Below are 23,336 nucleotides of genomic sequence, written 5' to 3' on the forward strand. Positions count from 1 at the left end.
CTTTAGCGAGGTACCCACTACTCACTTGCGATGCCTGTTGCAAGCAGTTCACTTGGCGAAGTTAGCTCGGGAACTGGTTGAGAGAGACCTGCATTCACTGACAGCAATAATTCCTGTCGTGTTCAAAACCGAGTTTGATTGAGAAGCTGTGACACACGCCTCCGGTTGCTGTGTGTTAGAATGCTTTTACGACTACTGTTCCTACATTGTGTTACATGGCTAAGAGTGATGCATCCTTCCTTATAGGAACGTTGGACAGCCACGATGATACACAACAAAGCGCAAAACATCAGTCATGTTGTAGTCATTGGCACAGCCAAACAAAATAACTCATTTCTACCACTCTGCCAGGTCTTCACGTCCATCCATCTTACTTCGTTATAACATACAACCGATTGGCACTTCACGCAGTGGTGAGGGATCACAGGAACGCCTGGCACCTGTTCTTCACCACGTGCAGCGCTCCAAAGTGACCAGTACGCTTCTTTAAGGGAGTGAGTAATAGTTTGTCCATTAAGCTCGCTTTGATGTGAGGTTAGTTTCCTGTTTTGGATTCGCCTCACAATGTGGACCATCAGTGGTTATTATCATTATACCTGTTTATCACTGGTTACAGAATGTAACTTAGCAGGAGAGGTGATAGCTTTAAAGCACCGCTTTTTTGATTCAGAGAGCAGTGCGAGCAACAGGTCGAAACTGCCTCGAGGATTAACGACGAGGACTGATGAGCCAGCTAGCCTTGATATGGTTTTAGGCGGTTTCCCGCATCGGATGAGGTAAACCCCATGGTGACACCCACGTCTCGGCTCAAATACTCGTCAAGCAAACAAACGTTTTGGGAAACGTTCTCACACCTGAACATGTTCTTTACTCTTGACACAGACAGACGGAGTACACAGACTCCATCGCACAGGGAGAGGTGGCGGCAGGAAGGCCATCCGGCCCCCAACTAGCATTGTCGAAACCCGTATAACAACACCGATCCCGTAGAGAAAGGGCAAAAAGCAAAGAAGAAGAAGAAGAAGAAGAAGAAGAAGAGCGTAAGTGCCTGTGCAGTTTATGGTCCTGAAATAAATGAAATGTGGTGTAAATATGTTGGAACTGAATGGTGATACCTTAGCCACCTTTTGTAATTCTCTTTAGTCGGGGTGGGCATGTCGGCCAGCTCGTAGTCTCACTCTGTTTACGAGCGAGTGCGTGTGCAGACGTGGCTGTGCGTTGTGCACCTCTTACACAGTCTATCTTCTGCATCATTTTTATCATTTTGTACCTGCTGCTTGATATATATATTCGAGAGCGTTATAAAATAGAACATTATTACGTGTTATTCTGCAGTGTTACGTTCCGCGTATAGCAGCCGTCGCCGCGTCGCTGACAAATCACGGTTCTATCTTTAGCATTAAAAAATGAATTGAACACAAAGCGTGGAATAAGCCGCTGCTATATGGTGAGGCCATAGATTGTAAACGCTCCGAGAGTCGTACTTCACAAAACATTGACCTCAGACACTTAATTCATATATTGACGTTTGTAATTGCTAGAAAGTCGACATGTCGCCTCGGCGTATATCTCGCGCCGCTTTACCGTAGAGTACGCCCACCTGGCGAAAGGCCATGATTCTCCCGGAGCCGCTCCCTGCGAGTAACCCTGCTCCGCTGTAATAGCCAATTACCACGGATCCCTGGAATTATACGGATCATTGTAATTTAATAAGATCGCGCTCGAACTCACAAAGTGTACCGCAGACAATAATCCAGACCTGACGTTTGAAATGTGTAACCCGATAAGCAGAGAATCAGAACCGGACAGCGGCGCCTTGAGCGAAGTCAGACGGACTCGCCACGTGCTCCGAATCCCGCCGGCAGCTTTGCTGTCACCGTAAATCCAAGCAACGCATTCCGGCCACTGGCTTCATCTAGCCGCACTTCATTTTTCACGGCACCTCGGCGTGCCACGATTATATTGTATTGTTCTCCAACCATCCGGCACGCTAGCAGTTTACTGGGACACGTTTCTGTTACATCGACTTCAACTGAACTAAGTGCCCAAATAGCGTAAGAACCAAATTATTTCAGGTATTTCTGCTTTAGGCGTAAACTATTACATTTACCTGTTTTTACATGGGTGTGTCCTAAGTGACGCAGAGTTGAACACCATAGATACACACAGATGTTAGAAAAAAGTATTTCACATTTTTAGAGATGATAGTATGCACAAAATCAAGACAAAAATATCCACTAAACAGGGGCTCTAAAATGCATACCTGAAGAGATATAAGCTCTTGTTTGTCCTGCCTGCAGTGAAACAAAGCTCTTCTACTGCAAGCTCTTTGCTGTCATGAATGATGAACTACTCAATGCAGCAAGCATATGAGGACGTGTTCCATTAAGTTTCGTTAGTGCAGCCGCAAGAAATCTCCTTCTTCTTCTAATATTTCGGTTGTATAACGTTCAGCCATCTTCAGAGTGAGCCGCAAGACTGCCGCTCCTGTGCTCACTTTGTCCCTTTATACTGTTGTACCGCGCGACTGTGCATGCGGCCAGATGCAAATGCGCCAGAGACGTTGGTCGGCGGCAGAGACGTGCATAATGCGCGAGTTGTACCTATGACTCCGCAGTTGATCTTTGATGGCATATCGATACATCATTGTAAGCTGCACTGTGACGACGTCTTTGCGAGTTTATTACAGCAGGTGCCGGATTCCAGGATTTATCAAGATTAAAACCACTATCTCTATTAATTAAGTTCCGTCGTCAAGCGAATTTCAATTCCCTCCTTTACTATCGAGTCCCAAAAGGACGATGTATTAAGGAAAACAACAGTATAAAGGGACGAAGCGAGGCAGCCTTGCGGCTCACTCTGAAGATGGCTGAACGTTATACAGCCGAAATATTAGAAGAAGAAGGAGATTTCTTGCGGCTGCACACACGAAACTTAATGGAACAGTCTTTGCGCCGCGAAAACCTGAAGATTCACGTATGAGGACATAATTCTCTGTTATTGTCCAAGGCTGTAGCTTGCAGTAAACATCTGTAAGTGTTGTTACTCTAAACCATGTTCACAATTTTGGGTAAGTGCCGAAAATACGTTAGGTCTAAACGCTCCCCCCGAACAAGCCTCGGTAAGCATAACGGTACCGTCCGACCGCCACCTCAACCTCAGCTAATAGGCGTCACCGGACGCGAATATGGAGAGGCACACCGCTCTCCCGGCCGTTGTCAGCTTTGGCGTCCGGAGCCGCTACTTCTCATTTAAATAGCTTTTCAGACGGCCTCACAAAGGCTGAGTGCACCCCGCTTGCCAACAGCGCTCGGTAGATCCAGGCAGCCACACGTGCAAGTGCTAGCCAAGCTGTAAAGCGCTTAACTGACCTGACGGGAACGTGTGTTACCACTGGGGCAAGGCCGCTGTCTTAATGCTAAAGGACTCAGTATAAGTTTTGATTAGTTTGTGAAATGCCTTAATATTGTAATTTTATCTCTGTGCTTATGAGCGTAATTAGAACCTTTTATTCAGCACGGGAATTGGCAGACACAATCTTCGATTATAGTCTGCCAAATGGAAACAACCCTTCGAGTCCGTGTCCTTTATGACGAAAATGTTCAGAACGTAGGTTACCATCCAAACCGTTATTTAACGTCTTTTTCAGCGCCTACGAGACTCTTCCTCCGTAACTCCAACAACGGTGGATTGTGGAGAACTTTAAACGATTCGTACTCCTGTTGTGGGGGAGCGACTACTGCAACGATTAGAAGAAGATCCTGGAACGCACGTACGAAGAATTTCAACATCTGTCAGGGCTAATCATTCTATAGTCTGGACGATCCAGAGCGTCTCCAAGCCCTTGGGTCACAAAGTGAGCTTCCCTGACTGCAGTTCTGCTGGTATCATCACTTCCTATCAAACGACTTGCCTGTTACGCTAGATATATAGTTCATGCATAGTGGAGCACTAGCCAATTTTGTCTGAAGTATCCGAGAACACCTTACACAGATATTCAGTGGCCGGGGCAGGGAAGGTCAAACACGTTGGCCAGCTCGTCCCCCGCTTTTAATCCATTGTATCTGTGATTGTGGAGACAGTTGAAAGCTTTGGTGAACGCAGGACTCATTAATGATGTTCAAATACTGCAGTAACGCGTCATTAACGCCTGCCATCGCATCGACGATACAACTGGAGTTTTTCAGAGAGTGCGTTATTACCTGAGACGACGGACAGAAGAATGTCTTACTACGAATGGACAACATACTGAGCTCCTCCTTTAGCGAAGGTTCACTATAACAGATCGTATTTAATAGTTGGCAGATGACAATAAAAACTATGCTGTTTCATAGTAACAGAACATTGTGCTCTAATTTGTTTACTCATTTGTGTACTATATCTGTAGGCCGTTCGTCATATATAAAAGGTTGCTGTAAAAGAAACGTGTTTCATAGTAATGCAGATGAGCAAGTGCTCATAGCTCTTAAGATACGCACTTTAAGCCCATGCTTAAGGGAATTTTTTTCTTATTTTGGTCTGTGCTTCCACTAGCCAAAGTATGAAATACTTCTTTTTAACATCCTGTGTACAGGGTGTTTCAAAATTACACCAACAGTCTTCGAGGAGATGAAGAATCTGACTTGAGGGGCAAAATGAGGATAAGAGCCTGTCTCGGCAAACGTCATCCAACGACTCTACAGAGCGTTGTTACTGTAGTTGCTAGCGTCTGTATATTGAGAGCTCCAATAGAGATGTGTTTCACAGTAGCAAAGATGAACAAGTCCTCATAGCTTCTCCGGTATGCTTTTTAGAGCCTATGATTACCGGACTTTTTTCCTCTGAAAGTTTCCTATCCTACAATCAACAACAGTACCGGTACATGTACTCCACTGTCAGAGGTACGAGAACGATTTTCACTTGTAACTTTTGACCCTTTCGTTTCCAGACCAGGGTTCCTTACTTCAAATTGATACACTTATTCTTCTCCATCGTCCCTGAAAATTTGTAACATCGTCAAGGAATAGTCCCGTAAAAACATTCATACAGTATACAGGCGCCGGTGCTTATGACTTCCACGCTCTGTAGGATCATTGGAGGATGTTCCTGGACGTGGGACGCTGTCCTCATTTTGTTTCTCAAGATGCCATCGACGCTTGTGGGTGTAATTTTGAAACACTCTATATATAGACTGGACAAAATTGAACTGGCTTGGAAAATAACTACAGTAAGAGTGACGCTGGTCTGGCCATTGTTATGGTTTTTATTCGCTAATGTTCCCGTTTGGTGCCATTTTGTGACTAAGTTTTGCGTTATACACTTTGCGGGAGGTTTTACCAAAACACTTCAGTCTTAAGCTCTTGCGCAAACAGATCCGCGATGTTTCCCATGAACTATGCTTCTGGCCGAGCGGTTCTAGGCCCTTCAGTCTGCAACCGCGCGACCGCTACGGTCGCAGGTTCGAATCCTGCCTCGGGCATCGATGTGTGTAATGTGGGAGCCATTTGAACCAACTATGCTTCGCAGGACAAGAATCGGCAGTGAACACTTGCTGTTTCATTGTGAGCACCGATCTGTGTTGCATTCAAGTGGACACTATATATGTCTGCTCCTCTTACTCACTCAAATGTAATGACACAGTTGAGTACGGAGGGCAGAGGATCTGGAAGATTTTCTTGTGCAGACATGTGACAGCAAACGGCAGGTGCATCGAAACCACTGTTTTCAGCATTTTTCTGCGATGTTCGTTCACCTCGTCATTAATAAGAGTCAGTTCCATGTCAGTCTTATAAATATACTCCTGCGGTATCGGCCGCCATCCGGCCGGCCGTACTTTAAAATACGCTCGCTGCCAGTCACGCTGTCCCGTTTCTTACAGCCGCCGCGGCATGAGGGCGCTGCCACGAGCTCTTAAACCACTGCTAATGATATGGAACCATTCGGTCTCTGGAGCTCCAGCGGCAGGTCTACTTAAGTTCAAATATCGACGCACTTAGCCCTATTTTGTAGGTTTGCCATTTCGTAACATTTACATAATCTCATAGCTCTCAGGACTCGTTGTCTACGGAACAGGCATGCGTATTCAAAATACAGAGATATGCAAACGGGCAGAACACGGGGCTGCAGTCGACAAGGCCTATATAAGACAACAAATCAGTTACTGTTGCTACAATGGCATGCTACAATGGCATGTTATAAAGATTTAAGTGAGTTTGAATGTGGAACACAGCATCTCCGAGGTAGCGATGAAGTGGGAATTGTCCCGTACCACGATTTCACGAGCGTAACGTGAATATTAGAAATCCGGTAAAACATCAGATCTCTGACATCCCTGCAGCCGGAAAAAGATCCTCAAAGGATGGGACCAACGACGTCTGAAGAAAATCGTTCAACGTGACAGAAGTGCAACCCTTCCGCAAATTACTGCAGATTTCAAAATGGTTCAAACGGCTCCGAGCACTATGGGACTTAATATCTGAGGTCATCAGTCCCCTAGAACTTAGAACTACTTAATCCTAACTAACCTAAGGTCCATGCAGGATTCGAACCTGCGACTCTAGGGGTTGTGAGGTTCCAGACTGAAGCGACTAGAACCGCTCGGGCACAACGGCCGGCACTGCAGATTTCAGTGCTGGACCATCAATAAGTGTCAGTGTGCGAACCATTCAATGAAACATCATCGATATGGGCTTAAAGAGCCGAAGGCCCACTCGCGTACCCTTGATGACTGCACGACGCAAAGCTTTACGCCTCGCCTGGGCCAGTCAACACCGACATTTGACTGTTGATGACTATAAACGTGTTGCCTGGGCAAACGAGTCTCGTTTCAAATTATACTGAGCGGATGGACGTGTACTGGTTTGGAGACAACCTCATGAATCCATGGACCCTGCATGTCAGCAGGCGACTGTTCATGTTCGTGGAAGTTCTGTAGTAGTGCGGTGCGTGTGCCGTTGGAGTGATATGTGACCCCTGATACGTCTAGATACGACTCTGACAGGTTTATTTAATATTTATTGTGTCAGAAGCAAACTAAAAACAAAACAATATTAGATACATTACTACATATATACATACATTATGGTTTAAAAATTAAACTAGTCAAGAATGAAATAAATGATTAGACACAGATTGTGTTGTCAAACATAAGGTGATTTTAATCTGTACAGTGGATGCCCAAAAATTTGGGACGTCCACTGCACTTTGTGTAGCGTTTACGAGGTCCTCCATGGTGCACACAGTTGGAGGTAATGTGCATTGTAGTAGATGTGTTGATGTCTGCACGGCAGCTCCGCAGTCACACTGGAGAAAGTCCACCTGGAACCCCACCTCTCCAGATTACTCTTGGATATTGTGACAGAAGAACGCAGGCGGGTCCGCAACTCGTGGTTGTGCGGTAGCGTTCTCGCTTCCCACGCCCGGGTTCCCGGGTTCGATTCCCGGCGGGGTCAGGGATTTTCTCTGCCTCGTGATGACTGGGTGTTGTATGCTGTCCTTAGGTTAGTTAGGTTTAAGTAGTTCTAAGTTCTAGGGGACTGATGGCCATAGATGTTAAGTCCATAGTGCTCAGAGCCAACGCAGGCGGTTGAGTGATTTCCATGTGGACCATTTCTCTGTGTGGCATGGGGGAATAACTTCTTGCGGGATCTGCCACTCCTCCAGATTCTGGCATCTGACCTGCCACCTCTTCTCCCGGTGTTGATGTGGAGTGTGAGCGAGTGGTTCTGTAATGTGAAGGAAGCTCTTTCTAGACACAAGTCTTTGATGTGCCGGTTGGTGGCCATGTATGGGTGGGCTTCGGATGTTAATGCCTTCTTCATTTCACTCCGTGCTGCTGTATCTCTTCGGATATCCGGGGGGGGATATGCCGGATAAAAATGGTTCAAATGGCTCTGAGCACTATGGGACTTAACTTCTGAGGTCATCAGTCCCTTGGAACTTAGAACTAGGTTTACTAACTATCCTAAGGACATCACGCACATCCATGTCCGAGGCAGGATTCGAACCTGCGACCGTAGCGGTCGCGCGGTTCCAGATTGTAGCGCTGAGAACCGCTCGGCCACCTCGGCCGGCTATGCCGGATAAGCAGTACAGTTTTTCCACAGGTGTGGCTCTTAGACAACCCGTAGTAATACGACATGTCTCATTCAGAGCAACATCAACTTTCTTTGTATGTGTAGATCTGCACCATACTGGGCAAGCGTTCTCAGCTGCAGAGTAGCAGAGGGCTAATGCGGATGTGCGCACTGTGTCTGGCTGTGCTCCCCATGTTGTTCCAGTCAGCTTCCTAACCACATTTTTCCTGGCAGCCACTTTTTGCTTTGTTTTTAAGCAGTGTTCCTAATATGTAAGAGCACGGTCCAGAGTGACTCCGAGGTATTTTGGAGTCTTGCAGTGTTCTAAAGAGGTTCCTTCCCGATCTATCTGCAGGGTTCTACTAGCCTGTCTGTTTCGGGGGTGGAAAGCACAGGTCTGGGTCTTAGAAGGATTTGGTTTCAATTGATTGTCCCTGTAATAGGTAGTTAATTCTTTCAAAGCATCAGTTAGCTTCCGCTCCACCCTCTCAAAGCTGTGATCTTGTGCTGTGATTGCTCGGTCATCTGCATATATGAAGCTTTGTGTTCCTTCTGGTAACGGCTGATCGTTAGTGTATATATTGAAGAGGGTGGGTGCCAGTACACTGCCCTGTGGCAACTCATTTCTCTGCTGCCTCCATTTGCTTCTTTGTCCTTGATATTCCACAAAACATCTTCGGTTCTGCAGAAGATTTCTAATTAGACAGGTTAGTTTGTAGTCCTTGGTGAGTTTGTATAGCTTCAGCAACAAGAGTCTGTGGTTGACAGTGTCGTAGGCGGCTGAAAGATCTATAAACACCGCTCCTGTTATCTGCGCCTTTGGAAGCCGTCCTCTATATGCTGTGTCAAATTCAACACCTGTGCTATGCAGCTCTTCCCTTGGCTGAATCCTGACTGTTGAGGGATCAGTAATGGTTCTATCACATCTGTAATTCTTTGGAGGATCAACCTTTCCAATACCTTATACAGGTGGCATAGGAGGGAGATTGGCCTATAGCTTTTGGGATCATCCCGGTCTTTCCCTGGTTTATGTATAGCTATAATTTTTGCTTTCCGCCAAGATTTTGGTATCTTGCCGCTCTTGACACAATTATTCATTAGCTCGAGTAGCCAGCACTTTGCGCCAGGACCAAAGTTCTTGATCTGTTCACTTCTTATGTCATCTACCCCTGCTGCTTTTCCGACATTGCACTTATTTAGAGCTGAGTCGAGCTCATTCAAACTGAATGGTTGAGACAGAATGTTTCCCTCTTTTTCGGGCTCCCTTTCCAGGGTTCGTCTCCCGATTTTACTGGTATGGTCAGGTTTACCATTTTTCAAAAGCTGGTGTGCGATCTGGTCTGCCTTCACATTTCTATGCGTATTGGGTTGGGAGGGATCATTGTTAAGGTGTCGTAACAATCTCCAGGCCTTTTGACTACTTCTACTCATCTCAAATTCTGTCATCAGTTTAATCCACTGTTCTCTCTTCGCCTCAGAGATTGAGGAGAGAGTATTTTGCGCAGCCAGATAAGTTTCCTCGCTATAAGGGTTTTCTTCATATAGTCGATAGTATCCGTCCAGCAGAGCAGCTGTTTCAGGTGTCACACCCTGCAGATACATTGTCCTACACCCTCTTGGAATTGATACCCGGGAGCAATGTTTGACAGTTTGAACAAAGCTGTCATACTCTTCAGGAATAGGTCACACGGACTTAATTTCCTTGTCCAGCATCTTAGCAAATTTTTTCCAATCAGATTTCTTGAAATTGTATCTCCGTTTGAAATTCACCTCCTTTGGCCTTATTGCTGGAAGAACTTGACACAGTAGTGGCCTGTGTTGCGTCTTTGGTATGGGCGAGCACACTGATTTGGAGCAAAGCTGTGTGATGTCTTCACTCACAAAGAGGGGGGCAGGGTTAAATCCACGTTGTCACCTGTCACTGTTGAAGGAAGGGGGTAGCTTGCTATCATGTATAAGAGACAACTGGCAGGATTCAGCCCAGGAGAGGACTGCCTCCCCATTTTCGTCATCTTCAGAGTATCCCCACAAATGACTATGGCTGTTAAAGTCACCGATTACTACAGACGTCTTGCTGTTATGGAAGTTCCTGGGTGGTGTGAAGGAAAATGCAGCCGAAGGGGGCCTATACACAGAGGTAACCACGCAGTTACTCAGCTCCACTGAGATGACTTCGATGTTATTTTCTACGGTGCAGTGAGCACTGTTTATCCGAAGCCCTGGTCTTACAAATATAGCACTTCCATACTGAGAGTGCAGTTTTCTGCTGCTACTTTCATGCCCGGTATTTTTGGTCGAACTCTGTCGCTCATCTCTATGCGTCTCTTGTATACACAGGACGTCGCATTTTTTGTCACGGCATAGGTTGGATAACGGATGTTCTTTGGCTGATGAAATGCCTTCAATATTTATAGGTATGATAGTTAAAGTTGGCTCTGATAAGGACCGTTTATTTACTCGTATGTTTGTTTGCTTCTGGTGTGAGAGAATCAGCCGTCTAGGTATACCTAGACGCCCAGGGGACGCCCGGATGTGTAAGGCTTAGTTGTCAGGACACGCTCTTCGTGGAGGCTTCTCTCATGTCCCCCACTCTGACAGCTGACACGCACGTAAGCATCCTGTCTGATCATCTGCATCCATTCATGTCCATTGTGCATTCCGACTGACTTGGACAACTCCAGCAGTACAATGCGACACCCGACACGTCTAGAATTGCTAGAGTGTGGCTCCAGGAACGCTCTTCTGAGTTTAAACACTTCCGCTGGCCATCAAAGTAGCCTGACACGAACATTATTGACCATATCTTGGATGCCTTGCAGCGTACTGTTCAGAACAGATTTTCACCCCATAGTACTCTTACGGATTTATGGACAGCCTTGCAGGATTTATGGTGTCAATTCCCTCCAGCACAACTTCGGACATTAGTCGAGTCCATGCCATGTCGTGTTGCGACACTTTTGCGTGCTCACGTGGGCCCTACACGATATTAGGCAGGTGTACCAGTTTCTTTGGCTCTTTAGTGTACTTGATGGTAGACGTAGAATAAACTAATATCTGCGTTCTCTGTACACGAACCGCACTTGTTCCTCGCTCCTGTATCCACTAAAGAGCCACAAAGCATGCAAAGGCAATTACACCACCTCGGGGCAATTTTAGTCCCGACTTACGAAGACCATGTTGCCTAATCCTCCAGGCCTACAAGGTCTAATTAGTGACATCTGCACTGTTACTCCCCCAACTGTAGGAATCGCTGTTACTGCCATTCAGGATTGATGTTAGCCTGGCTTCTCTAAAGATACCTTCCTGATGTGTTCATATCAACTATATGGCTATCTGTATGTTCGAGGCATGAAGCCCACCTGCTACGGTATCGACTATAAATCTGAAATGTGGATATAGCGACGTTGGTGTGGCTTTGAACATACAGACTTCAATACAGTTGGTGCAACCACATCGAAGACCTACCTTTAGAGATGACAAATTAACATATGTTTCCTGAAGAGCAGCAGCAGCATATCCACCATTTACAGTGGCAACAATATGGATGAGAGTTTATTCTGGATTGGTAACGTAGAGAAACATGGTTTGCTCTGTCGGAAGGAAGGAAGGGAAATTAAGTTTTAACGTTCCATCGACAACGAGGTTGTCAGACACGTGCCTATATAGATAATGCGAACAGCTAAAAGTGAGAGGAAACTAAAGCCATTATATTTCCGGAGGTTATCCAGATCGGGTGTATGGCTTAATAATCATGGATAGAATATTGTGGATATAATATAGTCTCCTATTCGAATATCCGGATGAGGAATACTCAGGAGGATGTTGTCACCAGGAAAAACAATCTAACATGTTACGTGTTGGAACACCCATCAAATGCGTAGGTAAGTTAGAGAATTTAAAAAGATAAATAGACAATTAAGGATAGGTACTGTTTGAAATTAGTGAAAGGCGGTGGCTGGAAGACCTGTCTCTCCGTTTCGGTGAGTATGGTGTTATCAACACATCAAATGGTGAACACGTTACCATAGCCAAGGTAGACACGAAGCGAAGGAACCATCATAGTAGTTCATATGCCAACTACTTCCTCAGATGATGAAGAGGTTGTGAGAATGTATCGCGAAATAAAAGAAGGTATTCAGATCGTTAAGGGAGATGCTGCCTTAATTACGACTGGGGACTGGAATTCTATAGTAGAAGGATAAGAGGTACAAATAGTAAGAGAGCGTGGAGTGGGGAACAGAAAGTTAAGGGGAAGCTGGCTGGCAGAAATTTGATCGGAGCAAAAATTAATTACAGTTAAATCTTGGTTTAGGAGTCACGCACGTAGGTTGTTTACGTGGAAGAGATATGGAGACACCCAAAGGTTTCAGATTGATTATATAAAGATATGGCAGAGCTTTCTATACCAGATTTTAAACTACAAAATATGTCCTGGAGGGGTATGGATCGACCATAATTTATTGGTTATGAACCGCAGATTAAAACTGAAGAAATTGCAGAAAGGTAGGAAATTAAAATGGGACTTGGGAAACTGAGAGAACCAGAGGTAACTGAGAGTTTCGAAGGGAATGTTAAGCAACTAATGACTGCAACGAGTTAACTGGTACAACAGAATACGAATAGGTAGCCTTGAGAGATGAAAAAGAGGAGGCAACACCAACTTAATTAGGTGAAGACAAAGCCTAGCAGAAATCCCCGGATAACCAACGAGATACTGATTTTAGTAGACGAATGGAGATACTATAAAAATACAGGCAGTAGAATAGGCAAGACGTGCAAATAATGAGATCGATGGAAAACGCAAAATGGCTAAGAAGGAATGGTTAGGGGACGAACGCAAGATTGTAGAAATGTGCACGACTAGAGTAAAGATAGATGGCACCTATTAAAAAATAAAAGAAAACACTTTTGGAGAAAAGAGAAGCTGTTGTATTCTTATTAAGAGTGAGATGGCAATCCAGTACTAAGCAGAGATGTGAGCGCTAAAATACTGATGGAATATATACAAGGGGAATTAAATTGAAGACAATATTATAGATAGGAAAGAGGAAGTAAATGAGGATGAGATGGGACATATATACTGCGACAAGAATTAGAAAGATCCCTGAAAGACATAATTCGAAACAAGGTTCCTGAAGTAGACGACATTCCCGCAGAATATTTTGGATCCATGGGACAGCCAGCCATGACAAAACTAACCAATCTGCTGTCCAAGATGCAATGCATGACAAAAAGGTGTAGCACCAGAGGACATGATCAAATGCCAACCTAACTTCGTACACGTACACACCATCAGCGCATGTGTAAGCTATTAAAGTTGCAAGTCTCCGTGGTTGATATAATGACCAACACAGTGCATTAATGTTGTTCGTATTTAGTACTGTTTCGGTAGTGGCAGGATATAGAAGATATTGAGTGATCCTGTGAAGAGCACGGAGATATCGCCCAGTAGTGTGAGACAATGTTATCAGAACCTGACAGTTTGAATGAGGCGGCATTGTGGTGCTCCATTTGACAGGCTAGTCGAATCGCGCATTATACAGATTTGTGGTGCATTCAGATATGACAGTTCCCTGATGATGGACTTGCATAAGGACGTGAGGGCAGGCATACCCGTCGTCCTGTCGACGACCCCTGACCGCCACAACATAGGTTTGCTGTATTGTGGGCCGAGAACATTCTTAACACTTTCACATCTTTGCCGATCTTGCAATAACAAGTAATGGACTCCCTGAAACATCTTGCTGCATTCTGAACCGTTGGTCGGATACTAGCAGTAGACAGACAGTAGAATTAATGTCGCATGAATTCGCGTAGGCTACATTTGACACCGCAACACTAACGCCTGTATAAGGTGGCACCATGACTGGGAAGCGTGGCCCGCTGATGAATGGCGTTACACTGTGTTCAGCGGTGAGTCACAGCTCCTCACTAAGTCAGATGACCAGCACTGGTGAGTATGGCGGCGACTTCGGTCCCATTTTCCCGATGTTTTGGAGAGGTACAACTGTTTTATTCGTGGCACCATAGTGTGGGAAGCCACTGATTATGACCTCTGGTTACGGTAGTTAATGATTCATGGAACTCTGGTGGCGGAACGGCACGTCACGGACATCCTGGGTCGTTAGATGTTACCTCTCATGCGACAGTATCGTTGTTCTATTTTTCAACAAGGTAATGCTCGTCCGCATATAGCATGTGTCTCTATGAACTTGCGTGATATTCAGGTGCTCCTGTGGCCAGCAAGGTTCACAGACATGTCCCCAACAGAACATGTGTAGGACCAGCTCAGGCGTCAGCCCTTGTCACATTGCCAGTATCCAACATTTCAACGACCAGTTGTAATAGTTGAGGGCCAGCTTACCTCAGGAGATGGTACAATGGCTGCATAGCACGCTTCCCAGCCGAATCAGTGCATGCATCCAAGTCAGAGAGGGTGTAACCTCGTACTGATACATAGGCTCATACTACATATATCTTTGTAAGTTTGAGTCGATTTTTTAAACACAAAGATAAGATCACACACGCTCTCAATCCTTGAAGTTTAATTTTGTTTCCTTCGCTTCATCTGGGGCTTCACCTCTTATGTCAGGTTGTGTATGTGAGAGTGGTGAATGACCTACAGACCTAAGTATCAACGTAATAATTCCATTTGTAAAGAAGATCATTGTTGACAAGTGCGAATATTACAGAGTAATTAGTTTGAAAATCCATGGCTGCCGAATACGGGCACGAGTTATTTATCTCGGGTTGGATCAGTTCAGATGCCGGAGAAATGTAGGAATGCTAGAGGCAATGCTAACTCTTCGACTTATTTTACGAGATGGACTGAAGAAATCAGACCTTCATTCATATCATTTGCATATTTAGATATAGCTTTTGACAAATTTGCGTGAAAAACTGACCTTGAAAATGTAAAGTTAGGAGGGATACAACACAGGGAGCGAAAGGTTATCTACAACTTGTACAGAAAACAACTGCAGTTATAAGAGTTAAAGAATATGAAAGAGAAACATTAGTTGAGCAGGAAGTGAGACTGTGTTGTAGCCTATCCCCGATGTTACTAAATTTACGCGCTGAGTAATGTGGAAAGATAACCAAGAAGATAACTAAGGAAGTTAAATTTCAGGGAAAAAGGGATTAAAAATTTAGATTTCAAAAATGAAATTTTAATCCTAACAGAGAAGGCAAGGAACTTGTACAATCAATGCTTTCCTTCTAAGTAATGTGTTACTCTAAAAAATTATTCTATAAGATATTATAGAGTGTAAATATGCAAAAATCTCTGGAGCCTGATTCGCTTTTATCCCAGATTAGAAATTATACGAAGTCCAATATGCTTCATCCAGTTCAAGTTTTCATCAATGTGTACACTCAGATACTTGTAGCAGTAGACCTTGGCTACTAACACTTGTTCATTTGTCTCATCACTTGTTAGTATGACTATTTGCTGGCCAGAACTTAATATAGCGTCTTTTCTCAAAACTTAAGGAGAATCCATTTTCAGAGAACCACAGTCTGTTTTACTGCTTTTCCTCAAAGGAGGTTTATTTCGACATTAAAAGCGTCTGCAAAATTACCAATTCTGCTTGATGAATGTTAAGTAGAACGATATTAACTTACGTATATAAGGTACAGCGATGGACACTAAATTGGACTTTCGGGGATTAGCTTCGTGATTTCTCCCCACCAGCTAAAATTTTCTATCCTTCCAACATTGTCTGAATTATTCAGCATTTTCTTTTCTTTTTTCTTTTTTTTTCTTTTTACAGGTTAAAAATGATCACACCAGTTGTGTGTAAAGCCATAATTCCCATAAAACTTAAGTTTTTCTAAGAGTATAACATGATCTACCTAACTCAACCTCTATTAAAGGCCACAAAACATATCACCTGGTCATATTTTATTTCTTAAGGCTTTTAATAATTTCTGAGTGAATATAGAAATAGCATTTTCAGTGGATAAATCCTTCTGGAATCCTGAATGTAATGTGATAACTAAAATCTTTCTGCTTAAATGTGAGACTACTTTTGACTACATTACTTTTTCGAATGTTTGGAAAAAGAATCCAGTAAAGAAAGTGGAAGAAATTCACTTAAGCCTTTCTTGTCACCTCTCTCATAAACAGATGGTTTAACAAGTGCATATTTTAACATACCTGGACAAATAGCTTATGCAAGTGATGCAGTGCATATAACACTGAGAACATTACTTATTAAGTTATTCAACTTTCCAAAACTCTATTGAAATGCAAAGAATAGCATATGAGCTTTTGCTTTTTATAATTGTCACAATTTTATTAACTTCATAAAGAATTTTAGTGTTATTTATATTGCTTTAAGTTTTGTGGAATGACGTTTTTAATATGTCCACTTACTTCTTCATTTGGATCACTTTATTTCATTTTTGCTGCTAGCACTTAGAAAGTAATTATTAAAGATAAGCGCTAATTAAATGTTGTCGATAACAATTATTGATCTTTATAGTTTAATATTTATGGTATCTTGTACACCGATCGTTTGATTTGCCTCCCGTTTCACGATATACCCAAATAGCTTTCATTATATAATATTCATTATTAATTTCTGTCAGGATGTGCGTATTTATGAACATTTTACTGAGTTTCTTAAGAAACTTATGTTATTTTTTTGTAGAATGTAATTAACGTCATACCTCGACTTATGTAGACCTTTATATAAATTTCACTTGTGACAAAACGTGAGATTTTAATCTTTCTCGTTATAAATGTTTTACTTGCATTTTTAGTAGTACGTATTCTGGATAACTTTTAGAAAAGCTACATTCTAATAATGACACACATCTGCCATGGAATGTATCAAATTTCATAGTAGCATCTCTTCCTGCGTGTACCGCACACAACCTCTTTTAACTTATTCTTAAAACATTGTATATCGTCCAGTAACAACCGTCACTGCTCTGTATAAACATGCCTGGGGCTGTAAGGTTGTTTATTCCCATCAGTGTTACTTTATGACCAGACAAACCATCAGAGACGTTACAGTCAGTTATGTACTTACGTTGGTCATGATATGGAATCCTTAACCAAGCGATTTGTAACAAAGGCTACAGCCAAGCTATAAATGCCTATGACAGATCATCTGTTATCGCTTGGAGATATGCTACAAATTGAGAGTATTAGATATACAGTTAAAAATACTATCTATTTATTATATATTAAAATATATGTTGATTGCTGAGTGCTAATAAAGAGAGTTTCCAGAGTTACCCAAAAAGTATAGCCACTGTATGAATTGTTTTTAGAATTTTTTTTGTTTATATTCATTTAATAAGAAATTTATGGATTAACATATATAAGGATTATATTCGTGCAATGTAGTACACACTGCAAGAGAAAATAAAGACATTGCGCTGACTAGCAATCGTTGTTCCGGTTTGTGCCGAATATAATATGTAACGTTGTGTTAGTATTTTAATAATGTATAACTAGAACTAAACAATATTCAGTTACTATTGTTCAAACATACTGTTAATAACTCTCGAGCTCAGGGGTTATAATATGTCAGAACGACCGAGAGGTACCGTTTGGGAGAGAGGAATGACTTACGCCGAAGGGTGCAGAGAAACACAGCGAAGTGTGTTATTGACTTTATTACATGGAAGATACACAGCCGGCCTTCTGCTGAACTCGCCGATGACTCCGCACAGCGTGCGCGTGTCAGCGCCAACGCGAAATCCCGGAATCCGCAGCGTCGGTGTCCGGTTGCCCAGCCATGCGGACGTAGCACTCCTATTCATTCACGGCTAAGTGGGCGCCGCGTGCGTTCACTGCGCCCGATAGCCCGGAACACGGCTGATGGCTTCCTCAAGCGCGACTTGCGGACGCGATGTAGAGCGCCGAAGGGAAACAGGCGGCCGCCGTCATTGTAGTGAACCTTAGCAGCTCCGGCTGTGCGCACAGGGCAGATCGTTCAATGTCCGCAGCCAGCTCAGCATCGGGAGGCTGCGAATTCGCGCCCCGGCCTGGCCCCAGCGAACGGAAGCTTTCAGTCAGCCGTACGTCACCCAGAGAGCGGAGGCTAGCAGCCCTCTCGCTCCTCGCCCAGTTGTAGCTCCAATGTGCGACGTGTCCCACCGTAGCAATGACGTATCCGTGCAGCGGAGGTAGGAGGTAGTTTCAGCGGGCCGCTTGGCCGCTGATATCCATCACCAAAAGGTCGTCGTGGTTGGTCTTCAACTTAAATAATCGTCATTCTCTCCGGTACTAGACGCTTACAAAATGGCGACACCACTGCCAAATTTGAGCCTCCGGGCTCGCTTCTTTATAAGTCTTTTTCCTACACCTCTGACGTAGTTCCTCTGTAGGGGACAAGTGGAGTGCTTTTTGAAAATTACAACGTCAGCTTTCCCGCGTCGGCCCAACACAAAGCTCACTGGGCGCTGTTGTAACTGCGACGTATGTGTTCTTCACAGCACGTCGGTGCCCTGTGCTGCCCTGATTACTTCACAACTGCATACGGTGCCCGCCGAGCCGTGCCTTCTGTGTCGTAAACCTGCCGCTGCAGAATCGTTTGCAAAATATCAACATCGCCCGCGCCTGCCAATCCTATGTGCCAGTCGGTCCCTAAACTGCTTCCTTCCAGACATAGCTTCGCGAAATTTACAAGAATTCCCCAAATCCACGCCTGTCTTTATTCGTGACGGAGCAGTACGTATTACGCATATGTAGAATATTTTGAGAACCTGTGTAGAATTGTATTTCGAATAGCGGTCAGACATGCAGTAACTCTTTCGATTGAGGATGTTGGTCTCATGAGATAGTGAAGGAGGGAGCTGGCAGATCTTGTATCGAAGTATTTTGGTCGCTGTGCTTGGTCGGGTAAAGTTGTCGAAATATTAGCGTAGGTAGCAGGTAGATTGGACAGATATTTCAGTGCATCTGGCTGCAACTTGATAACGTGTATTCATTGCGAATTAATATCTGCTTTGGGTACTGAACGCTGTTGCCGGTGAACTGGTATTCAGATAGACTTGAGTGAAATCTTAAACATGAGGAATTCGTTCAAATTAACGCTCTGGTGCAATGCGCAATGCCATTGGCACATGCTAAACATTGCCTTTGTACGCTTTGCTACCTTTCTCCGCACAGCTAATTCTAAACATTTGTTTCACTGTGATGCTGTAGTATACAGATAAGTTGCAGCATTAGGAAATTGTAGCGAAATGCAGGAAGATCTGCAGCGGATAGGCACTTGGTGCAGGGAGTGGCAACTGACCCTTAACATAGACAAATGTAATGTATTGCGAATACATAGAAAGAAGGATCCTTTATTGTATGATTATATGATAGCGGAACAAACACTGGTAGCAGTTACTTCTGTAAAATATCTCGGAGTATGCGTGCGGAAAGATTTGAAGTGGAATGATCATATAAAATTAATTGTTGGTAAGGCAGGTACCAGGTTGAAATTCATTGGGAGAGTCCTTAGAAAATGTAGTCCATCAACAAAGGAGGTGGCCTAACAAAACACTCGTTCGACCTATACTTGAGTATTGCTCATCAGTGTGGGATCCGTACCAGATCGGGTTGACGGAGGAGATATAGAAGATCCAAAGAAGAGCGGCGCGTTTCGTCACAGGGTTATTTGGTAACCGTGATAGCGTTACGGAGATGTTTAACAAACTCAAGTGGCAGACTCTGCAAGAGAGGCGCTCTGCATCGCGGTGTAGCTTGCTCGCCAGGTTTCGAGAGGGTGCGTTTCTGGATGAGGTATCGAATATATTGCTTCCCCCTGCTTATACCTCCCGAGGAGATCACGAATGTAAACTTAGAGAGATTAGAGCGCGCACGGAGGCCTTCAGATAGTCGTTCTTCCCGCGAACCATACGCGACTGGAACAGGAAAGGGAGGTAATGACAGTGGCACGTAAAGTGCCCTCCGCTACACACCGTTGGGTGGCTTGCGGAGTATAAATGTAGATGTAGATGTAGAAAATATTAGCATCTGTGACGCCAGCATTAAATATAACGTCTTTTTCGAGAAAAATAAAATTGGGATGCAATATTATACCGTTGACAGAATACATCATTGTTCTTATTGACTTTTCCTATAATGAATTATTTATAATGTAACATTTATTTACGTTTTTCAATTTAGTCATTGACTATTCTTAGGCTGGGCTTTTAGGATTCAAGAAATTTCATTGGGGGTTAACACAACAGTGCACAACCAGACCACAAAACGTAGTCTAGCCATAAATGTAATATATGGTTGTGTGCTCACCATCCAGTGGCTGAGAAGTAACAGGTTAATTAATCTGACGAATCGTTTCACATCATAATTTTCTTACCACAGTCACCCCCTCCCCTTCCTACATGGCACGTTGCAAATTAATAATTTGGAACACTTTAATGAATGGTTTCTGCCTGAACAATGTCTATAAAATTGTCATCAAGCACAATTTTGCTGTACTGCAACTCATGAGTTGGAAAATTCATTACTGAAATCGGACTCATACAGCAAAGCAGAGCTTCCAGTGCACTGTTCGTGTCAGAATCTTTTAAGAAATTTAACTTTAAATCTCAACAAACCGTTAACTGTTACCTCTTGCCTGACATGTATGTCAATAATACATGTAGATTTCTCACAGATACCTGAATGTCTCGTAGAGAGGTTCTGTAGACTTTCAGAATCGTAAGAGAAGAATTATGCAGTAGCACCTCATAAGTACATGCTTCTAGATTCTGATCTACAAAAAGAAATGCTTATTTCGGTATTTTTGACTTTGTGACGAATTTTCGTGTATAGCAACACCTTCTTTTTCAATGTTAACTCTATACGAAAACATTGCTAGTCTATAATACTTACATCTTGTATACCTGTGGTTACGTGGTGTTCAGAGAGTCACAGGACATACAGCTCCTCCGAATTTTCCACATCTCCTAGATATACAACAGGCCCATATGCGTTGTATTTCATCCTAAAGTGCTGAAGAAACAAATTAATTTTGCTTATCCGGAAACTGTTTATACAAATATATTCAGAGTGTTTGTCCTGAGAGTCGTCAGGCACATTTTCCCTGGTGTTTCAGCAGAAAACAATTCCGTTTTTACACTGTGTGGCTCGAGTCAGCCCGAACAAATATTGCTCATCACTAAATTAATGTGACACCCATGCTGACGCAAAGCGTCGGTTTGTTTCCCGTTGCCGGCCGGAGTGGCCGAGCGGTTCTAGGCGCTGCAGTCTGGAGCCGCGCGACCGCTACGGTCGCAGGTCCGAATCCTGCCTCGGGCATGGATGTGTGTGATGTCCTCAGGTTAGTTAGCTTTAAGTAGTTCTAAGTTCTAGGGGACTGATGACCTCAGCAGTTAAGTCCCATAGTGCTCAGAGCCATTTCAACCATTTATATATTTCCCGTTACAAACAAAATGATTTTTACGCCGGAAATACATGTGCCCATTGCATAAAACGGTTCCAGATTAGTCTAGTGTGATACTTGTTTTACCGATATGTATTAACATGGACAGTGAAACTCAATGAACAATTAGTACTTCAGCAATGACAGCAAGGTCCTAGCCTGCGCTGATTGCTACCGCCAAGCATGAAGCGCTGTTGGGTCACACCTGGATTGCTGTTTATTGTTCGAGTATAACTCTCCTGTTTAAACAGACTGATAAAAGAAATATGACACTACCCAAACCTGCGACCGCTCTGTAGAATAGGTAAATAAAATTTCACTTAAAATCATTTCGTTTGTAACTGGAAACAAACCGACGCTTTTCGTCGACACTGAACTTCCAATGAAAGAAGTAATGAGCACCATTTCCTTGGACTGGCCCCAGCTACACAATGCAGAAACGAATCTGCTGCAACACCAGAGAAAACGCGCGTGACGACTCTTAGGAGAACACCATCCACACATAAACACACACACACACACACACACACACACACACACACACACACACATACTGGTGTGTGTTACTTGTCTGCCACAAGTCTCTCGGAGGGAATTGCGAAGTTTAGATGGATTTGTTTTCTTTATTATGTTACAAAGAACTGAATCACTCTCACATCCTTGTTGCATCATTTGACTTGTTGTGCGAGACTGAAGCGAGTGAATGTGAGTTACCATGCAAGTAGCCAGTAGCTGCCAGCTGCTGTAGTTTCATCTGCTCCTCCAGTTCTTCCAAGAGCTGTAGGGGAAGTAGAAAGGCAGAGAGTTCTAGCTTGGTCACCAGACCTGGTACAATATGATACAAAATAGTTCGGTGGTAGGTAACGAAATGCTCTTGTTTATACGCTATTGTATTTCCTGTGTTATTCCGCATCACGATGTGATGTTCCTTTCATTGCATCATGATTCGGAATAACACGGCCACTGCGATATCGTATTTATCTCCCGACACAAGGCAAGTGACTTCAACTAAAATGTCTCGTCTGTACGCTAATATACAGGGTTTTAATTTTGACTGAGGACGTTGAAATATCTCGAAAATTACACATCAGTTCAAAATATCTTAAAATTCCAATATTTTTGTCTCGGAAACGTACAACCAACGACACCACACTCGACCCCCCACACGACCCCGTTCGTGGGTCGGAGGCAACTTTGAAATCTTCAATGGGACCCCCGTTTTTTTATTTTAGGTTACGATTCGACGGCAAAATCCACAAACGTTTTGTCTGAAGCATTTTCTTCGTTTCGCCAAAGATGGCGCTGTAATCGAAGGATAGCAATGGGTAAACAATCGTAATTTATGAGATGCTACTCAATGGCCCTAGAGTATCCAACGGCACGTCAGTGTGTCCACCATGAGGTCCAGAGTCCAACTGACCTAGTGCACAGTACTGTCACCAGAGGGCACTGTCGTCCTTTACGTGACGTAATCCAAGATGGCGGTCTGTGGAGGAAAATGGTGGGAAAAGGACTCAGCCTGTTCTGGGCTGCTGGATACGAACGACTGTACTGTATTTATTTTCGAACGGTTTACTTATGGATGGATTTGACATAGTATATCTATTACACTGATACAAAATACTCGCCCTGACGTGGTTGGGCTCATGCTACATAGCCTACAGATTTGCAAACTACTCGTAAACTATCGAAATAATGCAGTACACTGCTCTACAGACATGCAAACAACTCGTAAATTACCGAAATTATTCAGTACACAGCATGCAGAACTGCAAACTACTCGTAAATCACCGAAATAATGCAGTACACTGATGTACAACTCGAAAATTGTCAAAATAATGCATGTAAAACGCTCTGCAGACACGCACACTACTCGTAAACTGTC

This window comes from Schistocerca serialis, chromosome 3 (genome assembly GCF_023864345.2).
Source record: "Schistocerca serialis cubense isolate TAMUIC-IGC-003099 chromosome 3, iqSchSeri2.2, whole genome shotgun sequence".
NCBI lineage: Eukaryota > Metazoa > Arthropoda > Insecta > Orthoptera > Acrididae > Schistocerca > Schistocerca serialis.